Source organism: Toxorhynchites rutilus, chromosome 3, assembly GCF_029784135.1.
Source record: "Toxorhynchites rutilus septentrionalis strain SRP chromosome 3, ASM2978413v1, whole genome shotgun sequence".
In the NCBI taxonomy this organism is placed as follows: Eukaryota; Metazoa; Arthropoda; class Insecta; order Diptera; family Culicidae; genus Toxorhynchites; species Toxorhynchites rutilus.
In genome coordinates this window covers 261127176-261151019 of record NC_073746.1, presented here as the reverse complement: position 1 = coordinate 261151019, position 23844 = coordinate 261127176, and the positions used below count along the sequence as shown (strand labels likewise).

Below are 23844 nucleotides of genomic sequence, written 5' to 3'. Positions count from 1 at the left end.
GTGGAATGGTGGAATAACGCCCGAATGTAGGCAAAAAGATTGCTTTTTGCGTCAGGGAGGAAAGTGAGTGGTGAGTGCAATAGAATAAACATACCTATTTTAATCGTCAAATCGGCGCATGGGACTGTTGTTATAGAGAATTGCCATTATAATAACTGTCATTACAGAGAAGTTCGATGTCGTTATAGAGAGAGAGAGACAATTAAGCGAAACAACAGAGAGATGTAATACGAAACAATAAAATAATACTCTTTATGTTTGATGGTGAATTCCTGCCGTCGTAAGGACATAGAGAATATTTTGGATGTACCTGTCAATCATTTCATCCGAAGCTTCGGAAGCGGAAATCAAAAACCTAGCCAAAGTATGTTTGCAAACGGATGACCTAGTAGCAAAATCACTTAACCCCAGGGACCGACCGTGAACCACTTTGACGTTTGTGTCGAATAATATGGGTATCAATCAAAACCATAAGATGGACACAATGAACCCCTCTACAAGGAACACAAGGAATTGAATTTCGTACATTTGAGTACAAAGGTTCCTCCTCACGGCGTACTTGGAAACCTCTGTATTTAGTTGGATTGAAGGGGTGTGTTCCACCATGAGTTGCTAAAATCTGGTCAAACGATCAATAGAGACGATCAAAAATGTCCAGATCACGCGACCAGACACGAGTCGATAATATTTCATCATAACAACGTTCGGCTGTTCTAGTTAAAAATTAGTTGGAAAATATCCAGATTTTGCCTCATTCCACTAACATTTGTATCATCGATGCAGAACGTTTTTTACCTTAATTACGCTATTATATCCAGAAGTGAAATTCCTAATGGTAAGTCATATAACTGAATGAAAGACTACCTAAAATCTTAAGCTCTGAGCAAAATGAGTATACTAAGAACCGCATTCATTAAATTTTACCATTTTTTTAAAATTGTTCACCTTTCCTGAACACTGTCTATTGAATGTTAGTGTTCATTAATCCTAATTATTATGTTCAATTTTTTACCAAGGTCATGAAAGAAGAAATATGCCTCAACTGATTGACTTCATAAAATATTCGACTATGTGAAATAGCACAAAGATATATCATTCTATTATTTCTATTTTTTTTCTATTTCTATTTTTGTTTGCACACTTATTGATTATATCAGATGTGCAACTTAATTCATGAAAATCAAATTTATTGAAATGAAAAAAATAATTAATACATTATTTACAGTATTGATAATCGCTAGTCACTACTTTTTTCCATTTTTCTGTCAATTTAAGGATTCCATCGCGAAAGCCAAGAATTAATCCAGGCAATTTTTAATACCCTGTTCTGAAGTTTTAGCAGCCTAGTGAATCAAACCCTTTTTGACTTTACATACGATCTCTCGCGTTTTGGATTGTCGTAGTGAATTCGTCTTCCGTCACTAATTCCTCGTCTCCAATCTTCTTCGGTCCCCGGAGGCTTTTTGCTTCTTCTTCTTTTTTTTATATTTAAAAGGCTTTAAACATCTCAGTTCATTCGCCTCTACTCGGACGCTTTTTGTCCTTTACACTAAAATCACCACTCTTGAATCGTTCAAACCATTCCCTACAAAATCTGTCTGATGGTGTAGAGTCACTATAAACTTCCACAAGCGTTCGATGCACTTTTCTTCCAATGTAAATAGAAAATAAAAACTTCCCGCAAATTGCAACGAAACTCGACCCTTTCGACGCTGTAAAAATTGAACTTGTTGTGCGAAATTCTAAGACTTGGTTGACAGATGTCGACACCTTACGATTCAGCAAAAAATCAGTTGTCGCCGTCGACTATTTATAGGATCTTGAGCCAATTTGTGGAAACGGAACGAATGAAGCTACATGCCCAATAATCATAATAAAAACTGTATGCGTAAATTGTATGAATACATTCCTAAATGACGGTAAGCGAACCATTGAATGGACCAAAAGGAAGAATGGGGAAGTGTTCACATCATCTACTGAACCATCTGAACCATCCGAATCTAAACCATCGAATTGATTTGAATGAAAGAATGTCCTTGATTGAAAGTTTTCACAGTTATTAGTTGCTTTCAAGTGATTAATTGCACCCTAAGGAAAGGGTAAATCTGGGGAAGAATGGTTATTTAATAGTACATAAGTTGTTCTCTATCGATTTAGTTTGGATCAAGAACATAAAGATCCATTACCTAGCAGTAGATTTTTAAATTTAAGTATAAATAGATTAAAACCATATAAATGATAAATTTATGTCTAATTAGTCTGTAACTAAAAAACAATATTTCATAAAAGATAGAATTTACTCGTCCGTTGCCACGTCGGTATTATCGTTGTCTGGAACAGCGCCTGTGTTGTATCGAGACAACTACATCGCCAGATGATGTAGTATCTGTATCCTTTATCTCCTTGCTATATATGTAGCTCCAGCAGTGATCTGATGTCATCAAGTACTAAGTTCAGTTTATGTAGTAAGAAAGAAAGTGAGAATGGGCAAGTACATTTGGGTAAGTTAAACGTGCTAAATCGCAACATTAGCAATTGCGTTTAGCTAAGGTATCTCGAGCTGACATGGATTAGCGTGGCCGAGTGGTTAGCGTCTCACATTATCATGCCGGGTGCTCCGGTTCGATTCCCGTTCTGGTCGGGGAATTTTTCGTCAAAGAAATTTCTTCCGACTTGCACTGTGATCACGCGTATTCTAGAGCTTGCCCCTCGGAATACATTCAAGGCGTGTTATTTGGCTTAACGTTAACGCCATTCAAGAAGAAGCAGGTACAAAATATCTGTCATTTTACACATCAATTTTCAGTTTTCGGCTCACTCGTTCACATGTTCCATAAATTCATCCTTCAGGATTACTTAAGCAGACAATTTTGATAGATTTTGAACAATTTCACGGATAACTCAACGTAGAATCGATTTAGTCGCAGATAGTAGTTTTGCTAGTTCAAAACGTTCAAGCTCCAACCAGGCCAGTCATTGTCTCAATTTTATTATAATTTTGTGATCCACATCGCAATTGATATTAAGTTATTTATATTCTATTATCTTGTTGGCGTGCTTCGTCGTGATGAAAAACTGTTCTCACTCACTAATTCATTCACATTTTTAGTGGCATACAATATAATGTTTCTCGTTGAATTCATTTTGTGAATCTATGCAAGAAGAATAAAGATGTCACTAATGTGGCAAGGCTTCAATGTAGGCAGCCTGCAAGGAAATTTATGGAAACGATGTAATCCGACAAGCCTATAAACAATGCAGGAATCCAGTAATCTTGACAAAGCATTCTGCATGGGAATGATTTCAATCGGCATCGGCATGCATTGCTGCTTTCCTCTCTCTTTACGAGTCCTAGCGACCGGTGCAAGAGCTGACCAAATGTGATATTGACACCCCCAACATTATCGTCAACCAGTTTCTGTTCCGGCAGAGAGGTCATGAACTACACGGTATGTGCTCAGCTCGGTAGAAAATGCAGGAGAAGTTTCCAGGTCGGATTGAAGGTTTACTCATGTACGAATATTTCCACCTATTAAAACTGATACAGCTGAGTAACGAAGCTCACCCAGGTATTGGTGTGAAAACGATTCTTTTGAAATAGTTATTCATAATTTAAATAAAATTAAGAGTAACTATAATTATTTCTCATTTGATCTTCGAAATGTTATGTGGTGTTCTGAAACTAGTTTTATATTCCCTCAATTGTATTTTTTGTTCATTCTTCATTATAGAGATGAAGTGTTAAGTAAAGACATTGAAGTTTTAAAGAGCACACTTTTTTCTCACCAGTACACTAATTTTGTATTAATCCGATCGACTGACTTCATCATTCATTACATCGAATGGCCAATAGTGGTTTTAACACGTTCGTCCCCCCGTCACCCAGATATGGGCGACAATTTCCTCGTTCAAATTGAATAGGATTTTCAAACTATAGTGTAACTATAGGATATGTAGAAAAATAATGAAATTATAACCATATTATTATAATGTTTATACTATACTTTTTATAATATGACTTGGGCATGTGCAGTTGATGTCAATTTGTCTTCAAATTGAAGAAAATATGTAAAGCATGTAACTATTGTTTTCGAACTAAGTTAGATCTTTATGTAGTAATTTATTCGCAAGTTGGGTCCCGCAAGGAACTCAGAAACGTCGCTTCAGGCGACGAACGTGTTAATACTTATCACAATTCTACTTGTCGTTACACCTTTTAAACCTGTCCGCTGGAAGAGCTCTGAAGCAAAATGCAGAAATGCTCTGACACACACAATGTGTTGAAAGAAATGAAGCTTAATTCAGCATTTGAGTTTGTTGTCGACCTTGAGCACACATTATTTACACCGATCAGTAATTGGTGAACCGAATACAGTTTAACTGTGCGCCGCGATTAATGAGCCATAGCGAGGGCTGCAAAACGGCTAATTTCGTTCTACCGCTGTTTGTGATATTTTTTTATGTACGCCGTTACATCCCCTGAGGTAGGGCATTATAAAGAAAATTACTGCACACCATATTAGGCAGTAGAACTATGAAAAAAAAACTACCCAGCATCAGCTTGATTGGAAACAGAAGATATTATAATCGGAGACGACATATTAATCCAATGGCTTAAGAACAATAACAAAAATGAGACCGAAAGCACAATTATCTAGATACGAATGAACTCAGCTTGCATCTTTTCCAACTTGTGAGTACTTTTCCAGATTCGATTACTGCCGGGGAGACAAAATGGATGAATGACTCCATGAATATTTTATTTTAGGTTGGGGAAAACATGAAGTCTAGTATTTTCATGGCTTTATTTAACATAGTTAGAATGATCGGGTTCAGGTCAAATACGCACCGTTTTGTTCATGTAGTCTGTTTGAAAATATTTTCATTATGCCTCACTCATAGAAACCCTCTTCTTCCCTATTGGAAAAAACAAAGCTGGGGCAGTTCATTTTCACAAGATGAAAATTGAACAAACACATAGTAGATCATAATATTAGGAGCGCAATTAAATTTTCGCTGTTTGTCAATTGATGGTTCCAGCAGCGAATGTTAATCGATACAAAACGTCATGAGCCAAGTTTAGACATATGACAACCGAACCGACATTTGCGGGGAACGACAGTGTTCATTTCGGCAGCTGAAGTGCATCTAGGATTCCCTATTTCAGCATTCTGAGTTACCTACTAATCCACCAAGTCATTTCCAAGCAATTGCATTCCATGGGAATTGTTCAAAAGCAAATAACTTGGGTTTTTTTTATTATTTAAAGCCAAAATACCGCTCTGAATCATATTTCGGGCAGCTTCATATTTCGGACACTCTTTAAAAATAACTCGCAATGCTTAATGTCCTGATGATATAACTAAAGGGTTGCCCTGAAGAATCAATTGTGATATTAATTTTATAGTTATTTCATCAGGGCATTAAGCATTTCTAATTATTTTTAAATAGTATCCGAAATATGATTCAAAACGGGACCTTGATCTTGATTTTTTAGTAGATGAACAGCGGAGTATTCGTTGATCCATTACAGTAACCCAAAGAAAATAATGTAATTTGGATGTCCGAGCATGCTTCTATTTAGTCGGCTCTGTAAAATATTCTGGTTACAAAGGTTGTGTTGTGTGTTTGGTGGGACCAGGTCTGTCGTATTTATTACAAGCTGATTAAACTGGACGAAACCATCGCTGGGGCATTTTTTCGAAAAAAAATTGTTGTGATTGCCATACGAATCGTATCGAATCGTGAGAGTAAACGACTCCATAAAATTGCTTTGGTTTGGTTACTTTGTTCCCTCCGCTTCGTTCGAATTGGCTACTTCGAGCGAACAATTTTGTATTCCTTATTCGTCGTACAGTCAAAATTTCGTATGTACTCCGATGTACTCTGAGATTTAAGGAAAAGTTATTCTACAGTTTGAAAACGCTTGATCTTATGTTTTATTTCAAGCCGGATGTGAAGAACTCATTTCCCACGGTTAGTGCTGTGTTTTTCACTTGAAAACTAAAGGATTTTCTGATGCCGTTCTGCGTAAGGTGCTGTAAAGTATAATTTGTGGATTATTTCTTTGAAAATGACCACTTTGGGAGTGTTTTATTTTGGCGAAGAGATACTGTAAAACCGTGACCGGAACAAATCGCCTCAGAAAACAACTGCAACAGAAACAACCACATAGAAAAAGTGTAGTTAGCTAGAAATATTGTGGCGCCGGAAAAACATCATGTGTATAAATGCCTCACATTTCTATTATTAGTTTATTCTCTCGTTTTCGTTTTTCGAAATTTATTCTGAGGTACCCATTTAGGGAAGATAAGGAATCGAGGAGCCAAGCCGCCAAGATGACGCGATTCGAGTCCACCGTCGACTCGCCGCTGGAAGGGGCGGTGTTTCGCAAGCAAACCTGGGACCACTGATTGCCCGGTTAGTTAGAAACATAGGATACGATCCTTTAGCAATGTCCGACCGAGCTTTAGCGAGCGAAATACAATACCGCGCCACAATGTTTCTAGCCTACTACACTTTCTCTTAGTGGTCGTTTCTGTTGCAGTCGTTTTCTGCAGTGTTTTGTTCCGGGAACCCTGAAAACTATTTGGATATTCAAGCGTTTCTGTATCGCTCTGGACAGCGAAAAATCAACAATAAATGTTAATGCTGGGGCTGAGAATTAAAACAAAAAGAATAAAAATAAAATACATTTTCGTGTACATGGAATGAACGTATGTACATTATATTGAAGCTTAAGCTCTCAAGTTCAAGGATAATTTGTTACATGGACGAAAATAAAATTAATCAAACTTTTTTTGCATCGAATCCAAAAAAGTTTCCAAAACTGCATTTTGATTGGCGATGTGAGCAATATTTGTGAACAATCAATCAACAAAGCGGTGATTGTGCATTCAAACAACAATATCTCAGTATTAAAAGATCCTATAGGAACGTTATAGGAATCAAATGACTAAATGGTTTGCTATTAAATTAGGTGGTAAAATATCGTGTTAGTTCACAAAGACTTTGAAAAAAACATAAAAAAATCAATTTTTTATTTCTTCCCGATATTTTTGTCCAACACATCTACACTTTAGAGGCGAATGAATTGTAAAGTTTAATTCCTTCTAAAACAAAGAATTGAATTAGATGTATCTGCACAAAAAATTGTTCGTAAATATTCCGAAACATGAGAGTTCATGCTTTCAAATTATGTAGGGGACAGTTGGGAAAGACGGACACGGTAGGAAAGCCGGCACTCCTGTATAATTGATAAATTACATTCTTATTTTAAATTTTAATAATGTACACACTTGCAAAACAGTGTATCAATACCTTTGACACTTACTGTGTACATCTAGCTGGCTTTCTGTTGAAATTGTAAATAAAAACTGAAAAGTAATCTACAACGAGCAGCTCGATGTAAATTTTCGTTTGCAGAAAAAAAGGTTGTCATTAATATCGAGTAATTTTTTGGGGTATTTTTCGTTCATGCATTCATGCTTTACAATCACTTCTCTTCCTGTATATCGAACCGACGGTGATGTTTTCTCATTTTTACTCCAGAAATATTGACGTAAATAAAATACTAATCATGTCGGGTAAGACGGACACTCCACCGACAAAAGACAACAATTTTGTTTTGAAAACAATTTGGTTATCCCCTCCTCCTTTTATTAACAGATGCTCACAAACTACGTTTGCAAGTTCAACCACATGTGATCGGGGTTCTGCCAAAACGAACCAAGCGCCATTTTTTTTCAAAATTGAGTTACTCACACCACTAGATGCAGAAAATAATAATCTATCAATTGTAAACTGACCATGTCATTCGGACATTTAACGGCAGCTCCATAACAAAAATTCTGTGTAGCAGGCTGTGAAAAAAACGAAATTACATTCAACCAAAGCGAACCATGAACACGCAATATGGCATCGGACGATAGTGATCGTTTTCTTCAAGAAGACAGATCCAAATTTTCAACAGATTTTTCTGTTTCGGACAGCTCATGGAATCAGATGTCGTCGGGATCTGGTAAGTAAGACAGCTAAAGGGCTGTCATGAAGTGTAGAAGCGTGTGAAGAGGCTGGTCTGCATTCTTCAAAATTGTGTTTAACCACAACGAACCAAGTATAATGCAATCCTAAATCTATTTACTTTCATTTATTCAAAAACAGCAAAAGTGAGTCAATGTATATACCATTCATGAAATTAGTCCAGAGCCGTTACAAAATACCAATTTTGTGTAATGATATTATGTTAATAGTTAGCATGTACTTGGTTCGCTCTGGCTGCAAAGAGAACGAAGTTTTGCGTGTCTAGCAGCAACGAAATTTAGTTTTTTTTTCATTTTCATAAAGGTTCTGAATCAGAAATTGACGAAGATGTGTGCTTACAGAATGAAAGGGAGTATTATGTTTGACATCCTATTTGTAACACGTGAGCGATAAAATGATTGATTTGATCAGACACAATCAACTAGTGGGAGCACAAACTTCGAATTGAAACATCTCAAAGTAATGTTTTTGGCGCTTGGTCCGTTTTGGCAGTACCCCGTCCATATCATGGACGAATCAGGAGAGCAGTTTTTAAAACGTAATCCGAATAGGTCATTCCGAATGCCGGAAGCTATTTAAGACATGAAAAAAATGAGAAAAATTACAAGCCCTTCTAGGTGAGTTTAGTCTAGCCTTTTGTTCGATAATTTTTAAGGCCTATTTGAAGTCCTCCAAAACTTATCGAGTACATAAATAATAGTGGTTCCATCACGAACGAACGAATTCTCTGATTCCAACGCAAGTTGACATTTACCTAAGGTTTGTCAAAGTGTTTGTTTCTTGCACAAAATTATATTATTTTATTTTTCATCATTTTCAGTGTGCTGTTTTTGTTCTAAGTTATTGCATTCACAGTATTCTTTGAAAAGCTGGTTGAACAAAACTTTCTATCAATGCAGCTTTATTTTCCAATTTCTTAGATGTATCAAATTATTTTCACTGTGATTCATGGAAACTGAAACCTACAATTCATCGTTGACATTTTTTCTAAGGCTGTATTTTTCCTATCACTTTTAATTTACCAAAAGCCAAATTTTATGTCGACAAACATCAGACAAACAACGGCAAAGTATCAACCCTACTCCACATACCGATCGAAGTTCGGCAAAATCTCAATTAATCCCTCCGAACAGAAAACAACAGCATAAACGAGCTGTTTCACGACCGTATGATGCTTATTTTACCTATCATAAATATTTGCCTTCATTCCTTTCCTGTCACACTAAAACTAGGGGCTTTATAACAAATAAAAAGCGAAAACAATTTCGTCAGTCTCCATCTGTCCCTCCAATTTAGAGAATAGAAAAGCAATACAAGTGATTTATTTCAGTGAAATGTCCTTTTAAGCACACGACGGATGATTGGAACAATGACCATGTATTGGGAACACTTTCTGCGAACGGAACATAATAAAAAAAGGTCGCACCTTTCCATGGATACTGAAGTGGCTAGCTGGAAATAAACACCGGCGGTGTTGCGACCCTTTCTCGAGAACGAAAAATGTGCTTCCTTACTAGGTCACGACCTGCTCGGAATTGGGTAACAATAAAAGCAATAATTTTAGGGGATGTCATAAAGCAATATTTTTCTGTACCCAATTATGAACTGACCGAACATGATAAAATCAATTCATCAAAGTCCTATCAACGAATGCTCAGCATAGCTCATATTATCTGAAAATGAATATAGGTTCCATTTTATTCTGTAAAAATCTTGAAATTCAGTGTTACATTTTGTGAATTGACAGGAGCAACATTTAATTTTTGTATCTCTTCGATTTCTTAAAAAGTTTATGCACAAATAATTCAGAGCCGCCGTAATCGGTACAACGAATTAAGCATTGATTGTCCTCTGATGTAATGAAGCAAATATATCGTTTTCACGTGTTATTCAACAACATTGAATTATACATATTTATACTATAAAGCTCGTCAAAATAAAAAATAATAATAATCAAAGACTACATAAGAAAACGACACGTACCTTCCTCTAATATTAAAACTTTCGCTTTAATTTGAGTAATCTCAACAGCTTTGATCGCTTTGATCCTTAATCTCCTGTTTCCCTTCGTCTTGGTTTATTTATTTATTAAATCATAGTTAAAGGGTACAGCGTAAATTTGCATCTCCGTAACGGTCTCCTGGCATCGAAATGCACATCCTAGCGAGCGAAGTTCAAACGAAACCAATGTCACATTTCTTTAATGGTGACGTACTACCAGTTGGGGTTTTCCACTCCTTATCGTGTTCCAGGTACAACAGTGGCTCTTGCGGCTCCGCATACACGACAGAACACAAAACTTTGAAACCAGATGCGTTCTACGAGAGAAAATTCATCGCAACAAATTTCCCACCGAATCTTTCGAGAATCGCAACCACTTGAGCGGACGACCCGCTTTTGTTTTCAAGCACAATTAAGCTTTTCTTTGTCCTATTTTCTGCACTCTTTGATGATGCCAGTCAGTCACTTCCCGGCACCTAGTTCTTCCCTGTGCATTTGCGACATGGACCACTTAGTAGAAGCATCCTTTTGAACGCCCGAGTTTTCACTGCGTTTATTTCCTATAGTCTAGTTTCTACCTAAGTTCAACACTCCTCCTCACTTTCTGAAAGTATACACAAAACAACTATTTTAGCACACTTCCGGGGGTCACACCCCACAAATTTGTTTTCAACATCACTCACACTATCTGATAGGGAAAACTTCAAATTTCATGCTGCGATGATTAATTTTTCGCCACGTACAGCTCTTATGTTCCGTCATCCGACAATGCTCGTTTTCACTAGCAGCAGCAGCAGCTCTTCTCATTTATTTGCGAAGTTAATAAACATTTCAGCGCGAACACATGTCATCTACACTCCTCCACAAGGACATTAGAGAAAAATACAACTATTTTTCCCCACGTTGTCCAATGGGAGCACACACATACACGTACGCGTCTATTTTTAATTTGTGTTTCCACCAGAGGAAAAGGAAGAGACGAATCTGACCACGCTTGGAGATCGTTCACATATAACATACGGACGGTGGAAAACGATGAGCAATGCCTCCGATCCAATCAAACTGATCACTGTGTGTATGGAGACGCCTAGTCCATTACTGCTCTGCGTTCGATGTGTAAAGTAGACATCTGAAAAAAGGTAAATAAACGTAATTGAACACTGTTCCGAAAAAATCATAGCGATGTATTCGTTTTTGTTTTTGTTAATGAGCCAATCCGACTGCCGCAGATGTGGCGGCAAGAATGAATTTGAACGGAACTCCACGTTAATTGAACGAAACAGGAAATTATTACAAGTGTTCCTGTAGTAGTCAACTGAAAATAGATCACGAACGGTAGACGAATGTCTATCCGTGGCCTAGTATACTTAATTAGATCTCTTTAGAGAGAGAGCGATGAAATGTGACACTCATCCGTGTCAATTTTTTATGCATTTTACCCTGTTTGAATTCGTCGATTGAAAAATACTTTTCTAATTGTAAGTACGATTTTTACATTTTGAGATCGTCATTTGAATGTTGTTTTCTTTATTTAAAATAGGGATAGTCAATCTGATAGCCGACCCGAAATTTTTCAGGAAATGATAGAGAATCAATATTGTGATTCAATTATCTTAAATTTTCGCTTTATATAAATGTATTTTGAACTACACGGACATGTTTGGTTCTATTCTAGTTCTTATATAAATTACTAGCTGACCCGGCAAACTTCGTCCCGCCCAAAATTTGTTTTTTGTTATCAATACTTTCAAACATTCACGTTTTCTTACTATGAGCAAGTTCATGGGTCCAATCGCAGAGCTGTTCATTGATTGATCTTCTAATCGACCCCGTTGAATTTACATTTTACTATAAAATTTACTATAAATTTCTAACAAAACTCATCATTATAATATCAGATTATTTTCAGACACAATTCTCGTTCATGATTTTTCAACCACTTGCAAATAACATGTTTCTCCGTTACATAGAATAAATGTTTTATACAGAAAATATGATAGAATAAAGACAGTTCTAAATCGGACAATTCCTTCCTCGAGTTCTGCTCCTACCAACACATTCGGCGATACTTTTTTATTGGTATAGATAGAAGAAGATATAAGAGTGCGTTTCATCGTGCGTAGAACATATGGAAATTTATTTTTCCGAATTTGTCCTTTTTCAGTCTGTTCAGTCTTTGTAACAATTTAGTTCCGAATAGGGATAAATTATTGACTTATAATGTCGGACATTAAACAGACAACTCTTGCAAACTGTGTGCAGGTGAAGACAACAATCTACATAGAATAACTGAATGCCCTCAATTTCGGATTATCTCGAATTGGACGTCGAATGTAGTTGAAAGATTTTGTAGCTTAAAAATGGAAAGTTTGGAAGATATTTTATTATTCGAGGTCGACACAAGGAAAAAAAAATGAAAATGTTGCTTTATGTATTACAGCAATGTCGCATAATTTGAAATGTTATCCCATATCAAGCTTATATGTATTCCAAAAGGAGTTAAGAGAAATGAGATGGAATAATAAACAAGCGTTTGAAAATATTTTCGGAATCAACTTGAACATATGCTAGTAGGATAGAGTAATAAAATAGCCAGATAAAGTATAATCATGATAGTAATATGTATTAAGTAGTAACAGTACGTTATTTAGCTTTCGTTTCTTGTTAATTGTAATTGTCAATTGTTAATTGTAATTAACGTATAACATGCTGAAATAAAATGAAATTTAAAAACAAAAAAAAAGCATCTCGAATGTCGCGTTAAATTTCCGGATAATGGTTCTGTCGTGGCTGTTAAACATTAGCTTATTCCATCTTTTATCGCAGGATGCAGAATAAAGCCAGGGCACATTGGTCATGTTGAAGCAATTGGATACAGTGGCTCAAAGTGCATTGTCTTCGTTCGAGGCACTGTTCTTCGAACACATTTTCTCATGGGCTCGATTTCGAAAGGGAGTGCGATCTGCCTGGATGTGGTGAAATTATTTGGTATTAGGGAATAATTAAGCCAGTAATAATAATTAGTGTGAACCAGACGAGAACCCTCGTTATAAAAAGGCCATATATATGGTGATTCATCATTGATGCAATATTCGTTGCTACAAATACTCCAGGACGCAGTACTTTTAACCGAGTTGAACGTCGGGTAGCTTCTCTGCATATTTGAAGGGGTGGCTTCTCACTATGTGAACTTGGTGAGGGGGATAGTTGCAAATTAAACATAATTTGAATGATAAATAAAAACAGATTAATGTATTCCGACTGCAAACAAAAGTTTTTCACGAATGGCTTATTGAACCCATAACTCTCGCTGCTGATGTAGGTTCACGGTAGGAATGGCTCGGATTCCGGTCTAGACATCTCAGCCGACAATTATCTTTTACGTATTGAAATTATGTTTCAAGTTGTTTTTTTGGCCAATTCAAAAGCCAGACGACGGAGCTCATGAAAACGCTTCTTAACACCTTAAGGACCGCGCGTTTTGGGGCAAACTTGAACTCTTCATTTGTTCAGATTCTAGGAATGAGATCGTTTCCTTCGGTGTGGATGAGATGAAGGCGAGCCATCGGTAGGTCTTGTTAGATTTTTGGCAAACCAAGGATTTCAAGAGTAAACATGGCAGTTTTGATATCAGCTTGGGTGAGGATACACCGGAGATGTGGCCATTTGAGTGTTGATCGATGGATACCATGCGGTCTGACAGCCTTTTTTGTTGACATGTCCTACTCAACGTTGGCTTTGGCTGAAAAATATGTAACGCCACTTTTAACCAGGAAACAAAAATTTAAATTACTAAAGTTGAATGATCGATTGAAAAAATCACAAATAAGTCATTCGCGATTTATCAGTCACCCAACTAGCAACCGGGCGGCAGAACTTTCCAAATGGTACATCTCGAGGCCGATTTTTTTAGTTTAGTTTTTCAAATTGGTCTTTTTCAAGGCTAGCGGCGAATGAACTGAGAAAGCTTAAAACTTCTATAATTCAAAACGACATCATTATTTTCGTGATTGTTACACATTCCAAATGGTAACGAGTCAGGCGGGCCAACCAGATGGACCCGGTGGGCCGCAGGTTGAGTATGGCTATTGTAGATGAACTCATTGTCGATCGGATAACTCAAGGATGTATTTCAGTAGAGCTGCAGACGAAACTACTGCAAAAGGATCGCACACTGGAAGAAGTGATAACGTTTGGCACGAGCATGGCCAATTCCCCTCAACAATCCAAGAAGCTCAGTTGGCTCATTTGGTCACCAAGATCACCAAGTGCACACTGTATCCGATTGTTTTTCAGGAATGATTGACACTTGATCAAGCGTCATTCTTCCTATCTCTCCATTTGCTAAAGTTGCGGCCATCGTGGGCCATCGGCCATGAATACGATTTTGTGGAATGTTCGGACACTGGGCACAGTGTTGTTGCAGTCAATGTAAACCTAGTAGTGAACTAAAGCGGCGATTCGACTACTTTACATCATTTCCCAGGACTATGCGAATCCGTGCGGTATCTGATGGAAGGAAAAATAAACAAGCGAATGACTATGTGTTCTATGCGATGCACACTGGAGTCGTTTTGAAAAAAGACGGTCAAAAGGCTTTTCTTGTCTTATCTTACGCTTTAGATGTTGTGTGTCTTCAGAAAAGTTGTTCAGAATGTTGATCTGGATAATTTTTACAAACTTACTTACTTTAATTTTTACTAAGTTATTATAAGACTTAGCAAAACATGAAACTTTGGTAAAGAAATATAATTTCTATATCTTAGTCCTGTAGAGATATAACTGTGCTTCCTGGGAAAGTACTCTAAAAATAGTTTTATAACTTAAGTTTTACCTAAATTACATTATGGCCACTCAAGATACTCTACAAAGTTTTAGATGACATTTGAATACATAACTTTGCTGAAGACACTAATACTTTTCAATGACACCATTTGGAGGTACAGTAATTACAAAGAAAAAATATGTTACTTTTATATATTAATTTATTAAAAAAATATCAAAATAAAAAAATTATGTCAAAATAATATACAATTATATAGTATCAATACTCGACGTCATTTGTTTCGTCAGCGTTTGGAGTATACGTACACCACGTTTTAGAGACTTTTTATGACTTTTTTTAAAGCGCTATTTATTCAAATGATAATGGAGTCAGTTGTCGCTGGTTTTGATGGTGTCATTGTACAGGGTTTTCCATTTCGGGCTTCCGAAAGTATACAGCCCTGCGCTGACAACCGTTTGACATAGCTGTCAACCAAAGTGTCATATCGTTAGTTGAATGTCTGCCATTTTACAATATGCTCGTTTTAGCATCGCACAACGTGTTAATTTTTTTAAATTATACTATAAAAATGATGAAAAACCGGTAAATGTTTTTCGAGCATTACGGACGGATTTTGGTCGTCATGGACGGCCTACAGAGCACACAATCGCTAATGTGGTGCGTAAATTCGAACAAACTGGATCCGTAGCGGATATTGTGAAACCTGTGCATCATCGTAATGTGCGTTCGGCCGAAAATATTGCTGCTGTTGCTGCCAGTGTGGAGGATGACCCGAATGTTTCAATTCCACGGCGTGCTCAGCAATTGGGCTTGTCAAACACATCATTGTGGCGAATTTTGCATTTGGACTTGCACCTACATTCATATAAAGTCCAACTAGTACAAAAATTAGAACGTGGTGACCATGGAATGCGTCGGGCATACGTCGATTGGGTGAACGAACAACAGAAGCAAAATGCTGAATTTTCGCATCAAATTTTCTTCAGCGATTAGGCACATTTCGAGCTCGGTGGCTATGTGAACACCCAAAATCATCGGAAAACAAAAATGAAAACAAATATACAAAAAAACGGTGCATATTTGATCCAAATCTAACTACTAATCTAACTTCACGCAAAAAAATAGGTTTATATTCCCCGACCTGATATCAACAGTTTCTGCTGTCCGGTTCAATTGAACAGTGGGAACAAAATAAATATTGTTATGCCGAAAAGGCGATATTGTGCAATTTTCCAGATGGATCAATACGACAAATACCATGAATTCTGCTATGTTTCAGCTGAAAATGCAAATAAGTGAATCACGAAATATTTGTCAACACCGATAATACCACTTTTGAACGTCTATTATCTTCTTTGATGTCATTGGGCATTCTGTTGATTTTCATACACTCGAATGATTCGTTAATGTTGGGAAAAATTTGACGCTTTTGCGCACTTGGTAAATTTTCTAATTGGGATTCTCTTTACATGCGAATAAAATAAACAAAGGTGATAAAAAACCTTAAAAGACTAGCAAAGATATTTCCCATATTTCACCCTATGTACATCAATTCAACCGAGCTCTGATTTATCTCTGGAAACTCAAAACAATTGTAACGTCGAAACGTAGTGTATACTTCGAAACCCCACCGAGTGCGACACTCGTAGGAACGCAGAGCAATTCAAATTCTCAATACAACTCATCTTTATCGCAACGAGCAAAGTTTGCTACGTAGATAAAAACTATTTGAAGAAGCTTGAAAATTTAAAGATAATCGATTTCACTCCAATCATAGATTTATTCGTCTAGCAAACAATTTTTTTTCCTAGAACCGTTGGAAGTTTTCTACCATCAGGAAATTGTGAACGGGGAACGGTCCATTATATTTTTCTGTTGACTGTATGAGGCTCAACATAGCGACAGCAAAACTTATGCAGATAAGTAAGTTGGCGCCATCCAGGTTTGATTTTCCGATATATTTTTTTTGTTAATGGTGGCAACGTCCTTTTTTCGGATGCATATGTGAAGGGAACCCCGCAATATTTGCAATAATCGGTAATGCCACTGTTGAACGTCTACTATCTACTTTTGATGTCATTGTGGGCATTTGATGTCATCTGTTGACATCCATATTCTCTACTGAATCGATGGATTTACGGCACAAACAATTCATTTGGTTATTATGGAAAACGTCTTTCGTCGCTTTTACGCACTTGATAAATCGCCTAATATGGGTTCTTTTAATATGTTATTTCACACGTTGGGCTTTTTGGTAGGAAAGTGCTGACTGACTGGGACTGACAGTTAAAAAATATGAAAATAAAAATATATACGGTTTGTTTTCAGATGTTTTACAAAATGTGACTACTTTCTAGTCGAATTCCTGACTTTTTTCTATTTATACAATCAGTACCTTTGGGAGCTGGGACCGACACTGATATTGTGCAAATGCTCTTGATGCGGGCTGAGTGAAAAGCGCAGAGTGACATTATGAGATCATGTAATTCGCAGAACTCGTAGACATTACATGAAAATAAAACTATAAATAAAACTCGAAAGTAGGATGTTTGTTTCTTTGTGTTTGAAAAATACGGCCTTTTGAATGAATTTTTTGACGTAGGATTTCGTTCGAAGTTTTTTTTTATCCCATTTATTTATTTAAGGCTCATTCGCATTTTAGCTGTAACAGAGCCGAATTTTAATCGTGTACATGTCACATGGATATCATATCTATAATTAATCACATTACACAGTTGCCATTCGCCAGTATTCCTTCTATACCATTACATATGGTACATTCACATAGTAGCCATTTAGGCGTAAGAGTATTCTTTCTGTTCTTCCATTACCCAGTTGGACCACCGGACAGCGGAGACAGTTGATTGATCATTGTTGAGTTATTTCTAGAACAGCAGCCCGATGTGTCTTGCAGAGCAGAGCAGTTGTATGGATGAATCGATCTTATTTCGACCATCGCTGATGATTGTTGCGTGGACGTAGCTATTCTGTAACAACACAAAGATGGTCAATGAGGGTCCTGAGTTTTGAACTCACGATCGATCGCTTACTAAGCGAACGCGCAACCAATGCAGCTACGGAGACCACCTTCGAAGTTTTTGTAAAATAAATAAACATTATAGGCAAAGATACGACGTTGTTAGGAAAACTTATTAGAAGAAAGAAAAAAAGTTAAGTAAAAATTAAATTAAATATCAAAAGTTTTAATATCCGAAAACACCACGCTTTGATATTAAAAAAAAACGTTATAAAACTGGCTCGAAGTTGATGGCAAAGTGGCTAATACCTAAATAATAATTTTATATACAGGTCGGACTCGATTATATACAGACTCGATTATATATGATTCCATTATATACAGTTTTATATAAGTTTAACAATTTTTTTTTATATTTTAAATATGACTTATTTTGAGCGATCATGAAATGTTTCAACGTTAAAATGAAAGTTAATTGGTTATTACGAGTACGGTTAAGTAAAAATTGTGATTTTGGCACATTTTAGTTGAAGATTCACCAGAGAAAACGCTCAATAACTCTGTCATTGTTAGAGTTCGTACATATGCGTAGAAGGATTTTCATCATTAAATATGATTGTCCATCACCTTCAGAAAGAATTCAGATTTTTTATATAAGAAAGGTATTTTATGACCATATGCATACAATCATATTCAAATAAGATGTCAAAAAATTATCTTTTGCATAAAACTAAATTCATGGTTATCAACACTATTTATCTGGGTTTTACTTCCATTGAAATTTGTAGTTTTTTAATATAAGGACCGTGTTGAATCACCGAAAGTGTTTGAAGACACCGAATTGCAAACATTATAAGACAACATAGACCACCGAGCAAAGCCGACCAGTTAAACAGTTGAGCTACACAATTCGGATCAGCTGTTGCATGCGGCTTAGCGCCACTTCGATATTTACGAAAATGAAATGTGCAGCGTTGAATGGTCGCTACTTCCAATAAAATATTTCGAACCATTCAAGAACAAGAAACGTGTCTTTTGACGTAGGATTACGTCTTTCGGGAAGATATTGATTGAAAAACGAAAAACGATCGCATCTTGAAAAATGTCCAATTTCAATTGCTTATTGCTCAGTCATTTCATGAGGGATTGATGAGATTTTCGCAGGAATCGATTTCGGCACTCTATAACAATTTTTGACATTGAATAAAATGCTACATGTCGTGAAACTAACGATCGAACAATTAAAAAATCTGCGAGGTTTTTCCTAGAGCCATTCCACGCCAAATCAGCCAGCCGCTAACCCGACTCTCTCCGATTTTTTTGAAACATATTACTTATGATGGAAACTACCTAAAATCATGACAGAGCGGACTCGATTATATACAGTTTCGGATTTTTTTTTCACAGTATATAATCGAGTCGAAACAATTTTCATCCGTTTTTCATGCATATATTTTTTGTTTATTGAATATAAAAAGAGAATTTAATTTGTGATTCATCTTATTAAAGTCAGAAAACACATTTTTCGAAAAAAAAAATTATCAGGAATCTCTCAGGATGTGATAGAGGATCATATTTGATGAAAAAAAACATTCTACGCATATGTTCGAAGCTCAACAATGACACAGTTATAGAACTTTTTGTTTTTGTTTCGGACTCTGTTGCCTCGAACTGGCTCTACATTAGAAAGTACGTTACGTAAGACGATTCTGTTGCTTCCATTTGAAAGATGGAAATTTAGTACAGACACACAACTTCTATCTATCTTAATTTTGCTGCAATATCGATATAAACAATTCCTGATGAAAATTTAAGAAAAATCTTCAAAAATCACGATTTTTACCTCACTCTACTTATAATAGTCACTCAATGTTCACCTTAACATTGGAACGTTACATTTTTTCTTGAAATAAGTAATATTTGAAATATAAAAAAAATGAAGTTGTATGTAATCGTTGTAATCGTGTCAGCCAGTATTCAATCGAGTCCGACCTGTATTTTCATTGTCATATAATCATTTAAGTCGGTATTAGGTAACACTGGGATATGTGACATTCTTATGATTTCGAAAAAAACCAGCTTGAAGTTTAGTTGAAGTAAGGGGTTTTCGTTGATAATTCAAAACAATTTCGAAACGTTATTCCTGTTGTCCGCGTGATTTTTCAAGTCTGATAATTATGATATGTAGCTTGCGAAATGTTTAACCTAATGCAATCAATTACTTGAAATTTTCAATTTTGCGTCTTGGTCCCCTCTGACTTAAAACCGGCCAATTTAAATTAATTTAATAGGGCGTATTCAAAATCATTCATTTTCATTTCAAAAATTGTAATTCAAATTCAGATGACTGATTAAAATATAATTTCGACAATATTGTTGGAAAATAAATGAACTATTAGGAAAAATAACATTTTGAAAACACTGCTACAAAATTTTACTCTAATATTGAATTTAATATTAATAACTTTTTTGTCTGAATTTTTTTTCTTAAAGTGATATGATGATCATTTTATTCAAAAGATAAAATGTCTGAAAGTTATATGTTTGTTACTTATTGATTCTAAGCCAACGTTAGTCCTACGTCCACCAAGCGGTTATATCACAGATATAACCCACTTCTAGTTTTTTTTTCAGTGTTTTGAACCTGTACAAAACAACAAAGTTCAAATGATCTGTCTTATAAACGAAGATAGTTTTTATATCCTACACTATATACTTCATTTCAATTGATCTCTGTCATATCTATGACAACTCAAACTAAACTGTGTGGTTCTAACTCTATGACACGTAGTGTATACTGTATATCATGCATATGTTGAATGACCGCCAAGTGTCAAGAAAAGTCATTGGAGTAACTGAGTGAGATGGAGATGTATATCGCACCTTGATGACTGGTACCACTGGAAAGACTCAATACCCCCGCCTCATTTACAATATGCGAAAACTTACTCTCTGAAACTTGGCTGACATTTCTCATGTTTATTTTTTCTCCCAAGTTCATTTACCACTGAAATCAGAACTGGTTTAACCGTACGTCACCGAACATGCCACCGCACTTTTCAGTCTTCATGCTAGTCAATGTACACGACAGCGTTGTGAAAACCAAATGTAAATATAAGGCGAAAACAAAATACATGATGCGAATCATGCTTATGACAATCATTCACAGCTATATCAATGCAATTTCACTCAATTTTTGCTATTTCGTTCCTTCCTTACATTTCACTGTTCTCCTAAACTTCATCACCAAACTAATGGCCGTAATAATTTTGTGTATTTAATTGTTGCGTTGAATTTTTCACCACCTTCACTTGACTCAGATTCCGGACCGAAACATTCGACGAGTCATTCGGTCGGTCAATTGGGTCAACTGTTACCCACGTGTGCACTTTTTGTGTCCTTTTTTTGGGGTAGATCGAAAATTTCGATCACTCACTTTTCAGCACAACAGTGTTCGGAGCATCCGCGTGAGACTGCAAGAAGACCGAGACTGAAAATTACGGCGCGATGGTTGGCCGTAACAGTCCAGGGCCGGGTCCGTGAATTTGAGTCCGTTGTCGGACGGTCGGTTTGTCGGGCGGTCTCATGCATGCAGTCAGTAGTTTGGGTAAACAAACGAGAGCACATTTTTCATATGCCTCTACGACGGATGATGCAGCGCAGCAGCAATGAGTTGGGTGGAAACTCTGTATGGGCTAAAGTTTTGCTGGCATCGCAATCTGACAACAAAACATTACAACGAATGGTGGAATGCAACGAAGAGGGAACATTGTGGAAAACCCTACGAACGGGAATTTAACTATTTCGATAACTGCACACAGGCTGCCCGTCTGGGAAAGCCGGAAAAGTATTTTTTAAAGGACTAGATACAGAGGATTGTTCCTTTCACGTTGGGTGGACTTTTAGGACAAAGAAAGATGCCCGTTTCTTGCAGCGTGTCCGACATGTTTAATGTAGTGAGTGGACCGAATAACACAACGGAAGGGCGGTCTCATTTTTCTTTTCTTCTCATGAATACGTTACATGTAATCCGAAACAGTTTTCGGAACATTCCATTAGTCGTTGGCGTTCACAATGTTAACGTCTTTTCAGTGAAAGTGCAAGGTGTTTTTAGAAGCATAGAACTTCAAATTGAAATAATACATAGACCAATGGTGTTAGTTGCCATGTATTTGACTCTATGCGCAAGTTAATTCTTTGTCATTTCTGTTTGAATATGATTTATGATTTCCGCCGTATGCCTGGGTCGGGGATATTCCAATCGGGATATCTCATCACTTTTTGCTGCAATGGAAATCGTATATCAGTGATAATGTGACAAACGTTGTCTTCCAAGGCGTCAATCGTTTCCAGCTAATCAGAGTAAATCCGAGACTTCACATATCACGACAAAAAAAAGACCACAATTCTGGGAGGAACCATCACGCGGAATTATTTTTTCGTCGAACGATTCTCGAATAAATTATATGTTTCACGTGCGTTGTTGTATGTTATACCTTTTTGTTGAAATCACAGCTACTCCAAATTAAGGACACACAATTATGGTACAAGAAAGTCAGTGATCATGGTCGAGTAGCGGTCACCATTAACTTTTACATTCTGAAGAAAAACGGACCAACGATTCCACAGGCACATATAATCCATCGTAACGCATTGTACGACTTCTCTCACAATGTGTGTTATCCTGTAGAGTGAAAATTGTGTGAAAACGACCCATGGTTGCTCTCATTAATTGCTTTGATAAACGATTATGTCGATTATGAAATGGACTCAGGGTGCGATGAGTTGAACTTAATTGTACCTTGGTTCTCGTAAAAATCTGCTAAATTTACAAGCGTTGTTTAGTGTCAGTATGCGACTGTGGGACTCTTTCCGCAACAAACAAAATTTGCTCCAGAGGGTCATAACTGGTTACGAAATGTGAGCTTATGTTCATGACGGGAAAACCAAAGCTCAACCATCCCAATGAAAGCTGCTGAACTGTAATAGGCAGTAATTGCGGCTTCAAAATTATGCATTTTGGAGTGGTTTAATTTTAAAATTTAATTTATTGATGTTTTTTCCGTTACGTAAATGAAGTGATTTATTGAATTAGTTTTGAATTATTGGAATAATACTAGTGTGGTGAAACAAAAGTTGTCAGTGGGGTAAGAAGGACAGTGAAAGGTCTGTTAATTCTACCCTAAGGAATGCCTCGCGCCTATGAGCGGGAATCAAATCACTAAAAAAACTGATCAGCAACTGACACTCTATGAAAAAATTAGAGGGACAGTGTGCGAAGTCGAAACTCTTAAGCTATTTTTGAAATGATGTAAGCTTCTTCAACGCATTAAGATGGGTTTCTTCTTTTTCTGAAATGGATCTAACGTTCCTAGAGGAACTTCGCCGTGTCAACGTAGTATTATTTTGTTTATTTCCGTCATTTTTATTAATTATTTAACTTAGTTGAGATTTCACGGGCACCTCACCGTCCGAATGTTACGAATCTTTTATAATTTGCGATGAAGTGCTCAGTGCTATTTATTCAAAACTTTGGCCGATCGGAAAAAAACAATTGCTAAACGTATCAAAACAAGACGTTCACAAGGGTTTTGGGGATACACTAGGCTGAAAAAAATTCTACTAATATTAGAACTTACTGCGATATTTTCAAAATTTAAAACACTAGAGTAATTCCTGATTAAATCTACAAATGACAAAACATGAGTATTTTTGATTCGAATGAAAGTTTGTATTCTGTTTGGATTGGAGAAAGCATGAGTCTTCCACAGCAATTGGGAATTCTTATACTCAAGCGTAACTTTTTAATAGGGCGTATCGATTTTAGTAAGAGAAATCTTTGATAATTTATATTTCAAAAACTACGAGTCGTACCGAAATAAGATCTTAGAGAGAGTTATAGAGTATGTATGTTTTAACGTGGAAAAAATATACCTTGAGAAAAAAAAGTACTCTTTTTCTTTTATTTACAGAAAAAACTGAAATTTGTAAAATCTACAATATGTATTTTTTTTTTTAATTTTTTTTTTCATATGTA

At 36.3% G+C, this 23844-nt stretch overlaps 1 protein-coding gene across 2 annotated transcripts in view; it reads right to left on the bottom strand.

Annotated features, from left to right (window-relative positions):
* The window catches only part of LOC129776126 (uncharacterized), a 172535-nt gene extending 151254 nt beyond the window's left edge, over positions 1 to 21281 (bottom strand). For both annotated transcript variants that reach the window (XM_055781557.1, XM_055781559.1), the window contains exons 1-2: positions 20757 to 21281; positions 10027 to 11173 (exon numbers count right to left, since the gene is read on the bottom strand). The gene's annotated coding sequence lies outside the window, so the exon portion shown is untranslated. The remainder of the gene's footprint in view (positions 1 to 10026; positions 11174 to 20756) is intronic.
* Between the last annotated feature and the right edge of the window lie 2563 nt (positions 21282 to 23844).